General features: G+C 35.9%; 1 protein-coding gene across 2 annotated transcripts in view; it reads left to right on the top strand.

The window, feature by feature from the left end:
- The first annotated feature begins 5,822 nt into the window (after positions 1–5,822).
- Positions 5,823–9,917, top strand: part of LOC149772522 (uncharacterized) — a 52,818-nt gene continuing 48,723 nt past the window's right edge. Inside the window, exons 1-3 of one of the 2 annotated variants that reach the window (XM_089947677.1) lie at positions 5,823–5,981; positions 7,208–7,329; positions 9,035–9,112. The gene's annotated coding sequence lies outside the window, so the exon portion shown is untranslated. The remainder of the gene's footprint in view (positions 5,982–7,207; positions 7,330–9,034; positions 9,113–9,917) is intronic. The other variant, XM_089947676.1, reaches the window with a different exon arrangement.

Here is a 9,917-nt window from a genome sequence, read left to right as displayed (position 1 = left end):
CGCTGACAGAGCACACCAAGATCAAAGTCTACCAGGCCTGGGTTCTCGGCACCATTCTATGTGAAAGTGAGACCTGGAGCCCCTACATGAAGCAAGAGCGCCGGTTCAACTCTTCCATATACGGTGCCTAAAACGCATCCTGAAAATCAACTGGCAAGACCGGTTCCCACACAGCGAGATCCTGCAGCGTGCAAGTATCCCCAGCATGTACTCCCTGTGAGCATATGCCGTCTTTGATGGCTGCGACACGTCCGACACATCGAAGACGGAAGGCTGCCAAAGGACAATGGCACCAAAATAGTTGGCCGCCCCTCACTCCGTTTCAAGGATGTGTGCAAGATGGACATGAAGGCATGCGACATTTCACCCCACGGCTGGGAAGTGCTGGCCGAGGACCGAGGCACCTGGAGACTGACGTTAAGCAAGGGCATAGCAGTCGCTGATGCAAGGAGAGGCCAGTTGGCGGCAGAGAAACGTGAGAGAAAGAAGAGAACGGCAGCAAGCCCAGTAACTCCGATTTCCCAGTAGGCCTGCACAGCCACAGCCACAGCAGACGATGCCAACACCCCAGTGACAGACGACACTTCAAGGGCGCTATTCGCATAGTCTTTCGAGACTGAGCCGCCAATGATGATATATATAACATGCAACTCCACGTCATGTTGACGCTATTTTATGTAACAGTAGATGCTAACTTTATTCATATGGTTATAAAAAAACACAAATAGTATATTCAGAACGTTTTATGTATCGCTCATACTGTTGATGCTACCGAGAAAGGCCTTTTAAAATCCAAACACTACACTCGAGCAACACGATAGATTCCGGCGTTTGAACAAGCTTGACGTCGAACTAATTACTCATTCCCCATTAATATTAGAATGTTATTTTGACAACATCCATGTTCCAATTATTGTGTCTCCTTATCAATCTGCCCATTATGACCGAGGAAAGTAAAATAATCAAACTCTTTGAAATTAAACCATGTTTCGCCGAAAGATTAACTTGCGGTTTAGAAAGTTTGGTAACTCAGTTTCAGAAACCAATTTCTCTAGCCACAGAAATCTGGTAGGTACATACATTACAGGATGACATTTGGGGTGGGAATCTAATTCGAATATCTTGGGGAAGTCCTGATACTTTGTCATCTGAAATAGACAGATTGCCAGTTTGTAACAGATGTAGCATATATGTACCACAGAGTGAACAATATAACTGAGAAACCACGCTTGATATTACTTTGGCTGGAAGGTACACAAACATGTTTCCCAGTAATATATGTTTCTGCAGGCAGCTGACCGTGTTGCAAGACGGATATATTTCTGAATGATAATAGAGACTGCGTCAGACAACCTTTTCCTGCAATCCGAGGGAAACTTGTCTACAAAGAGGTCCGTAAGAACCATCCTTAATGAGTTATTATTTTCTCACTTTTTATAAGCTACATTGATCCTACCGTGACGAGATCAAAATGTTTGTCCAATGGCTTTCTCACTGCACGGATGTTCATATCCCAATATCGGGGCAGACGTCCGGTTATACACCGTTTGAGCACTTCGCCTAATACATTTTTTTTCCTCAACATGGATTATGAGACAAAGGGATATTATGATGCAGACAATATTTTCGCGCTTAACCAATCATGGATTCCCTCCTATAGGTATTACAAACTTCTCAGAACAGTTTATAATATTTTCATCGTCGCGAACGGACAAAAGAAAGATGTGTGATAATCAACGCCTGTGTATAAGAAGCCCATTTCAGCCATTTTGTAGGCTAAATACATGTATACATGTTGATGTAACTAAAGATACCAGCCACAATGGCACTTGGAATCTATTTTGGGAATGTGATACCACTAAATTTAGAACTCAACAGAAAGAAAACTTATATACGTGCATGGTACATACATGCATACATGCATACATACATACATACATACATGCATGCATGCATACATACATACATACGTACAATATACATGCATACATACGTACAATATACATGCATACATGCATGCACACACACACACACGTACATACGTACATACATACATACATACATACATACATACATTCAATGACTCAATCCCGCAACCAAATGCCATTCATATGTACGGAGTGGGTGGTATAATGATGGCTGCATAAATGAAATGGCCTTATGTTGCCTACAGGATATATTGTTGCACACAGAAAAGAGGTGCGGGCTTATTACCGAGAGAATCAGATAACCACTGCCAGGCTTGAGTTTGATTTTGTCCCTATTTTCATAAACCTCACTAAACAAAATGTGTTGCTAATAGAAGGGCACTTGTACACACCTATACTAATACTAAGTTTTTCCAATAATCACCATACACCATGAAGTTCTAATAAGATCACACTGTTGTGGTTTTCCTTATGTCACATTTGTTTGACTCATCCATAAGATTTTCCAAGACGAATATTAATAATTTAAGTAATGCAAAACGAGACACGACCCAAACACTTTATACAAGACATTATTCCTATCTCAAAACGCGTATTCATTTAAATGTCAGAGAATTTTTTAAGTTAATGAATTAGATTGGGTCCAATTTAAGACACTAATTCATGCTTCCTTAAAGTCTGGTGAATACTGTACAATATGACGTATAATCCTAGAAATTATCTAACTACTCGGTTTTAGAAATATCTGCCAAACACCTACTCCCTATCATCAGGGAATAATCACTAAAATCTAACAAAGCCAATCACGGAATAAAAAATATAAATAGCACATATCCTAGTTTTCATTATGGTACATGAGGCTAGGTTTAGAATCTCAATGGTTTCTAAGCTATGACCCAAGGATTAGACTCTAGGTGGCTAGAACAAATACAAAAACATGACTGGCATGACACACGAATAATATTAATTCTAAAAGAAACATGATTGTCTACTTATACCCTGACAGACACTTACGTCATTGTAAATTTAAATTAGTTTCTAGCAAAATATGTAGTAATTAGGATATAAATTTTGAGCTCCCATCCCTTTTATCTGAGGGCATGATTCTCTTTGTGAACAAGACGTGTGATCCTATCCCTCAATATTAAGCCTAGCAAGGTGGTTCAAATTCGTGCATCGAATTGTATATAGTTTGCATGCACGAAAATAAAACAAAAAAAAAACGATTTAGCATTTAGTTACAGCCGCTCTTTCTAACTGGACCATACAAAGTGATGAAATAAAAACGTAGTCCGAATTTCATGCCGATGGCAGACGCAGCTTCTTAAATTCAATATATCAGCTATGTAGGCTAGAAGAAAGGAACGCTCTTTGGTATCTACTCGATTTACAAAATATCGCAAATAGGGCACCATCACCACCTAATTGCACATCTTCAAGAAACATCATTATCCTACCATGCTTTATACAACTAATCGTCTAGCAACCTGGCCCTTAATTATATATCTTAAAATTTACACATTTTCACCTTTTGAGTTCAGAAACAAATCCACATTAAAGGAAGAGGAAATAACAATGTATAGTACGTCTACACCAACACTGACGCAACTTACTATGGTTAAATATAATGTCATCGGTAGCCTAGGAGAAGGGGGGGGGGGGGGATTATAGGTTTCTTCCAAAATGTATAATGTATGCTTGGAAATTATTTCTAACTTTGAAAGCTTTACTCAAATATATATGCATTTGTGAGACACAGAAAAAAATGAAACGTTTACTAGACATCTTCATGACGTGAACCCATCGGAGATGTGCAGGACAAGCCTTGTCGTTTATTAAAGAATGGTCATCAAATCACCTTATTTCAATAATAGAGGCCTTCGACCCATAATACAAATTCTATTTATGATACACACAATTGGAACGCCGAATTTTCCTTAATACAGACACAATATCAATTCTTGATTTATTTATACACTTAGTTCCGAATAGTAATATTTTCACATGATCTTATGGAGATAGAGATTTCCTAGCAAATGATCTTGACAAGTAGTCACTACATCATTACCAGACATAAGCGAGACACATTTTTCAATGCTTGGTTGTACATAATATACCTTTATAGAAATTGTCTTCTAATAATATCATATTCTTGGCAAACAAAATAAAATTCATCTTCTATTATATAAACATTTGTTCTCCTACACGGTCCACAAAATCTGAATGCATATAAATTGTCCCCTTCTTTCTGTTTCAATCATTCGTTTATGGCTAGAACACCTTAGCTGCACTAAATGCTTCGTTTAAATTAAAAGGTGTATTGCATGAGAGGTATTTCTCATATTGTAGCAGGGATTTATACAGACTATAGTATTATCATTGGTAATATGTTCTGTCCAACTTTGATATGCGAAGTCTATTCCTTTGTGTGAACTCCGAAATAAATACTTTTTCAGAGCCAGTATCACATGTTATCCATACATATCCAAAGCCATATTGATATAGCAAATCTTTGATCTTCATAGCCCATGTGACACTACCAACTTCGTCTAACTGTCTCAGCGTAATATAATATAATAATACGATCATGTGAAAGAGTCGTACATCGTAAAGCACGTTTAGTGAGTATTAATAATACACGCTGTACTGGATGAATTGGTTTTGTAAGATATGCTATTAGCACTTGTTCAAATTTAATGTAGATATTGTTTACTCAACTTTCAGTCAACACGCTAATTTTAATTCCCTTCATTTATTTGCTTAATGTTTGAAGTTTTAAGGTCAATTAGCAAGGAACTAATGCGGTCTTCGAGCTTAAGTTGAAAGGATTGATTCGAAAGAACAAGCAAAATAAATCTAAATACTTACTTTTGTTCAGTACTTCAAGTATACTTACCATATTATTTTGAATTCCTCCCCTACTTATTCCACCTATACAAGCAGATGTAATAGATTCGATGACATTATGTTAAAGACATTTCCACTTAAGGCCACGTTCCTTGAAAAACAAGTGGTTATTAGTTATATTTTTGTTCCGTGTGGATTTTTTGGAAGGCATCAACATTTGGTAAAATTGTACTGCTATCGGCGTAATTTGGCTTCAAGACTGACCGCATATGAGTCTTATTGTCACCAAGACCGATTTTCTCCTTCGGATAAAATCTCGCCAACTTTGCGAGAGTTCATCTCTGGTTTCACTAGGAAGGGAATATGACTTTGACTATATAGCAGAAAACACAATAGCGCTGAACTTCGATTCCTTAATTCAATGTAGCAGAAAGAGATGGAAAAGAATTGAGTACATATGTTTTCCTTTAGTCAAAGTAATTCATGCATATATATTTGAGTCTATAATGATATCATAGAGAAACTTAATAATAGTGTAGCGAAATGAACCGCTAATCTGTCGAAGTTATTAGACGTGTTTGTATGACTGTTTTGCGGTTGCTCTCATTGTAACTTTAAAGTGTATAAAGAAGACAATTTTGTCCATCTTTCTGATAGGTTTCAGTCTTTAATCACATGCGTCGACTCGCCTGTGTTGGTTATAGATTCGTTATGGGCCTTCCGTTAATTTTTTATATCGTTTACCAGGACGAATCACCGCTAGAGGTGTTGTCAGGGAAGTAAATCAGTTCTCAAGCTAGGTACACACAGGCCAATCGGAATGTTCCACTTGTAACAGGTAAAACAGGTAACACTCTTGTGACCTAAATATGTTAAAATCTTGTGTACGACAATTCCTATATCCATTCATCTTTGTATAGCTGATCCTAATTTGTAGCAGTGAAAAACCTAACGATAAATGCCCAAAATAAAAACAATCTTTATCGTTCGATTTAAAACGGGATACTAGACATCACTTTTTCTGAGATTGGCTGGTCCTCAAACTTAACGTGTTTCATAATAACTCTCTCAAGATCGTTTAAAGGCCTGTAACATCCTAGTTTAATTATGTCATCGACGGATCACTTGTTTCGAAGATGAATTTGTAGAATGCATAATTACATGTAATTCCTGACGCAAAAGACTCACTGAGGGAAAATTGAACAGGTATGTAATGATACATAAATTACAGGATCATAATCTCTGTTTGATCTCATGTGTCATGCTATATATTGCCAATAGTATTCCCATCAGGGTTATCTACCTTTAATCAGCATTGTAGGATAACAACATTTTGGGTATTCTTTGGCTCGCCAAAGTTAATATTTAATGAGGGAAACAATAGTTCACGTTCTAGCCCGTTTTGGGTCTGATACACGCGATATGTTCCCAGAGTGAATAAAAATCAATAGTGCACGTTATAGCCTGTCTGCAGCTTAATATTAATCCTTTATTTTATTCCAATCGGGGGTGGAGGTGGGAAGAGCATTGTTGACACATTGAAAGTCGTTTTAGTGTGCGACCTAAGACTGCATTTATTTTAATGTACCTTAATCCAATTCTGGTTTTAAAACATGTCTATCCTGTGATACGAGGATAATTGTGTACTGTACGAACTGTATACCTAATCCTCCCCTCTCATTATTTCTTGCTCAATCGTGCAAAATAGTTTTCACAGGTACAATCTAACCATGAGTAATATAATTTTATAATATTACCTTGACATTGATAACAATACGTAAAACTTATTTCGCGTGGTTTATGGGACTTTGTAAAACGTCTAAAGCGCATTTCCAAAAATTTGATCGGCAAATTAAGCTTGAATCCTATTAACATTTGAATGTGTTTGAGAAGATTGAATCACATGTCCTCAACAAACACTTTGTAGTGTCACTCTTTTAAATGATTGAAGACAATGTTACTGATGGGAAAAAATCACAACATCGTAACTGGACAACGGTTCAGGGATTCAAATGTTTCATACATTTTTTGCACTGAAGATGGTACAGACATATAATAACTTGGCTGACCATTGTAAGGCATCTGGTCAATTCACATGCTTCTGCCTGATCTGAAAACATCGATCGTTTACAGCCATGTGAAAGAAATTAAAAATACACCGACAAATATCTTTCTTATTTTCTCACGTACAGATGTTTTACTCAACCAGAATCATGCTATCGTAGTGCACCAAAACGTGCAATTGCATAACAATGTAGAGAATGTATTAAGATTAAGTAAGAAAGGACAATAATGTTTACAATCAACATTTAAGGCAATCATGACTTTGCTGAGATATCTACTCATGTCTGTTTTCAAGCTATTGAAGCTTTGGAACTAGTCTGTTAGAAATTCAGGTTAAATATGTGTTAAAATTTCATCAACCTATTCAGATATCCAGGGAACCGAAGGATACATTGTAATTGTAAGATGTCCCAAGCAACAAAAAACGCAAAGCAGAGAAAGGAAAACCAGGATACAGGTTCAGCAAAACAGTCGAAACAAAGGATTCATGGTACTGCTTCGAAGCGAAATGTTGATACGTAAACTTTATTATTCTTTCGCATAATGCCTACTCCGTAACATATTTATTCAGTTATGGAGAAATTTTCTGAAACATTGTTAATTTAACAACTGCTTCTTTAATTTTGTTTTGACGCATTATTTCTAGGTTGAACTAATTTGAAATCTTTTAAGGAATTTTGAATAGGCAGACACGGACCCATTGGTTTGCCGAAAATTCATACCTAACGAACAAACACTATTTTCACACTGTTGGGTGTTAAATCAGGCTTACTCATCTACAGTAAAAAGAAAATATCGAAAGACAACATCGGTTGAAAATCTTAAGGAAACATTGAAATATACACCTCCCAACAGCCGTTTAACTACAATAACTATAACGTGTCTGAGAAAACAATGGAAAACAAAAACATTATTTAACGTAAATAAACGAATGCGTGTATTGTAAATAATAAATTAAATCTTGCACTATATTTAACTACACTTAGCTCCATGTATGTGTGCGTGTATGTTGAAACGTATCTTTGGTGGATGGACAGATGGATTGAGGGATAGATGTTTCTGTAAGCTCAATTTCGTTGATCTTAGAATCAATATTTAGAGACAATTGGTGACTCATTTATATCAGTTCATGTGAAAATGTTTTAAGTACGTGGCTGCAATATTCTTACACATTTTGCACTTTGGCTTGCTTCGTACAGATTATCATTCTCGAAAAGAAAAACATACATGAAAATACGGGTAAATTTTTCCATAATATTCGCATGATCGGTTACGGTAACGACTAGGTATTTGTAATGATATAGACTCACATGTAGTACCCTGCTGTAAAAGGTAACGATGAAAGTCCTTATTCATTAGGGGCGCAAAATAAATCTTGATTCTTTCCCTGCATGCGGTGTATTCAGTATATGTACACAAACACACACACATTCGACAGTATTCAACAGAGAAACTTTGATATGTCAAATTTTATTCTCGGTTACTTTGCGTGCAAACATTATCCATACTACAATATCGACATTGATATATTCCAAAATACATCAAGTAAGCAATGATTTCTTATAATAGTTTAATTAGGAAATCACATGGCAATCAATATGATGCCACTGGAAATCTATGACAAACTGAATTATTCTGCATTACATTTAGCACAGATCGATGAAATTCAGTATTATACTGTTTACATTTTGAAATAATTTTGCAAATTCCATTTTGATTTAGGTCAAATTTGTAACAGTGTCGAGACGAGACAGATGTTAATAAAGTTTTAATCGTTCGCCTGGAGTTGCGCATTATTTTGTAGATGCTTGATATTCCTGCACAATGCTTTACTAAGCATGACTGAAGATACCTTTAAATATCTTGTTTATTCCACTAGATCTCCATAGTAAGTTATCTATTCTAAAACAAAATATTGATTGTACACAACTTACAAGTAAGGCATTTTCACAAACAGATATACCGGTAACTGAGTGCGTTAGTATCCAAAAAAACCACCATTTTCCTGCTTATGTCTAAATCCTATAAATATGACAAGAGAATAAAAGCTGACAATTTATGTTGCAAAATGCACCATCACGTGCTACTTTTCTTCACATACAATGTCGGGACGAAATATAGCTTCTTACAACTGAAGTGTGAAAAATGGTTCCATATCGTCCATAATTAAAAAGTTATTTTTCTTTCTTTCGTAGAAAAGAAAGCAAAGAAGTGGTCAAGGAATTGAGGAAGACGATTAAGGACTCTGAGTCAACGGTTGATCAAGCCTTAAGGTAAAAGGCAGCGGCGTTCCGAATTAAATATATGTAGCTCTTGTATTATCGAAACAACGACTATCGAAAGCCAAACAAGTATAGTGAAGATCTTTTCCGATCAAACATCAAACAAAATATACTTATTAGGCAGTAGGCATAGTGTAATTTCACCCTCTCTGGAACACCTTACCCTATAAGCTTACTCAGCCAATCATCCATTTGGTGATTTATTATTATTATTATTATTATTATTATTATTGCGGTTGTTTTTGTTGTCTTACCATCGCTGTCTCGTATTATATATATATATATATATATATATATATATATATATATATATATATATATATATATATATATATACATGTGTGTGTGTGTGTGTGTGTGTGTGTGTGTGTGTGTGATCATGCACATGTAGAAGAGGGGTGCAAGTTACTGTCAGAACGAAAGTGAATGAGAACGATGGTTTGTATTATTAACTTGTTTGATGAGATTGTAAACTGAAATGTACATGCACCAGCCTACTCTTTCCGACATCGATAGAGTCGAGAGGAAGATAGAGAGTGAAAGGACAGAATACCCTAGGTCAGTAGTGCAAATATTACAAAGTCAAAGTATATGGGTACATAATTAAAACAAACGTTGTGGTTGATGCTGGCCACTTTCGTGACTTTGTATTGAACATAAATGATTTTAGTGAACCAAATATTTGCTATGTATTTACAGCATAACATAACTATGTGGACAAAGTCTATTGCGTAAACGTGCTAAAAAATTGAACAATGAGACATAGCATATAATACAGACATTTTATAAACTGCAA

Source organism: Sinohyriopsis cumingii, unplaced genomic scaffold, assembly GCF_028554795.1.
Source record: "Sinohyriopsis cumingii isolate HCF-2022 unplaced genomic scaffold, ASM2855479v2 utg001412l, whole genome shotgun sequence".
Lineage (NCBI taxonomy): Eukaryota > Metazoa > Mollusca > Bivalvia > Unionida > Unionidae > Sinohyriopsis > Sinohyriopsis cumingii.
The sequence above is the reverse complement of the archived record's forward strand: the minus strand, read 5'-3'. Positions and strand labels throughout refer to the sequence as shown.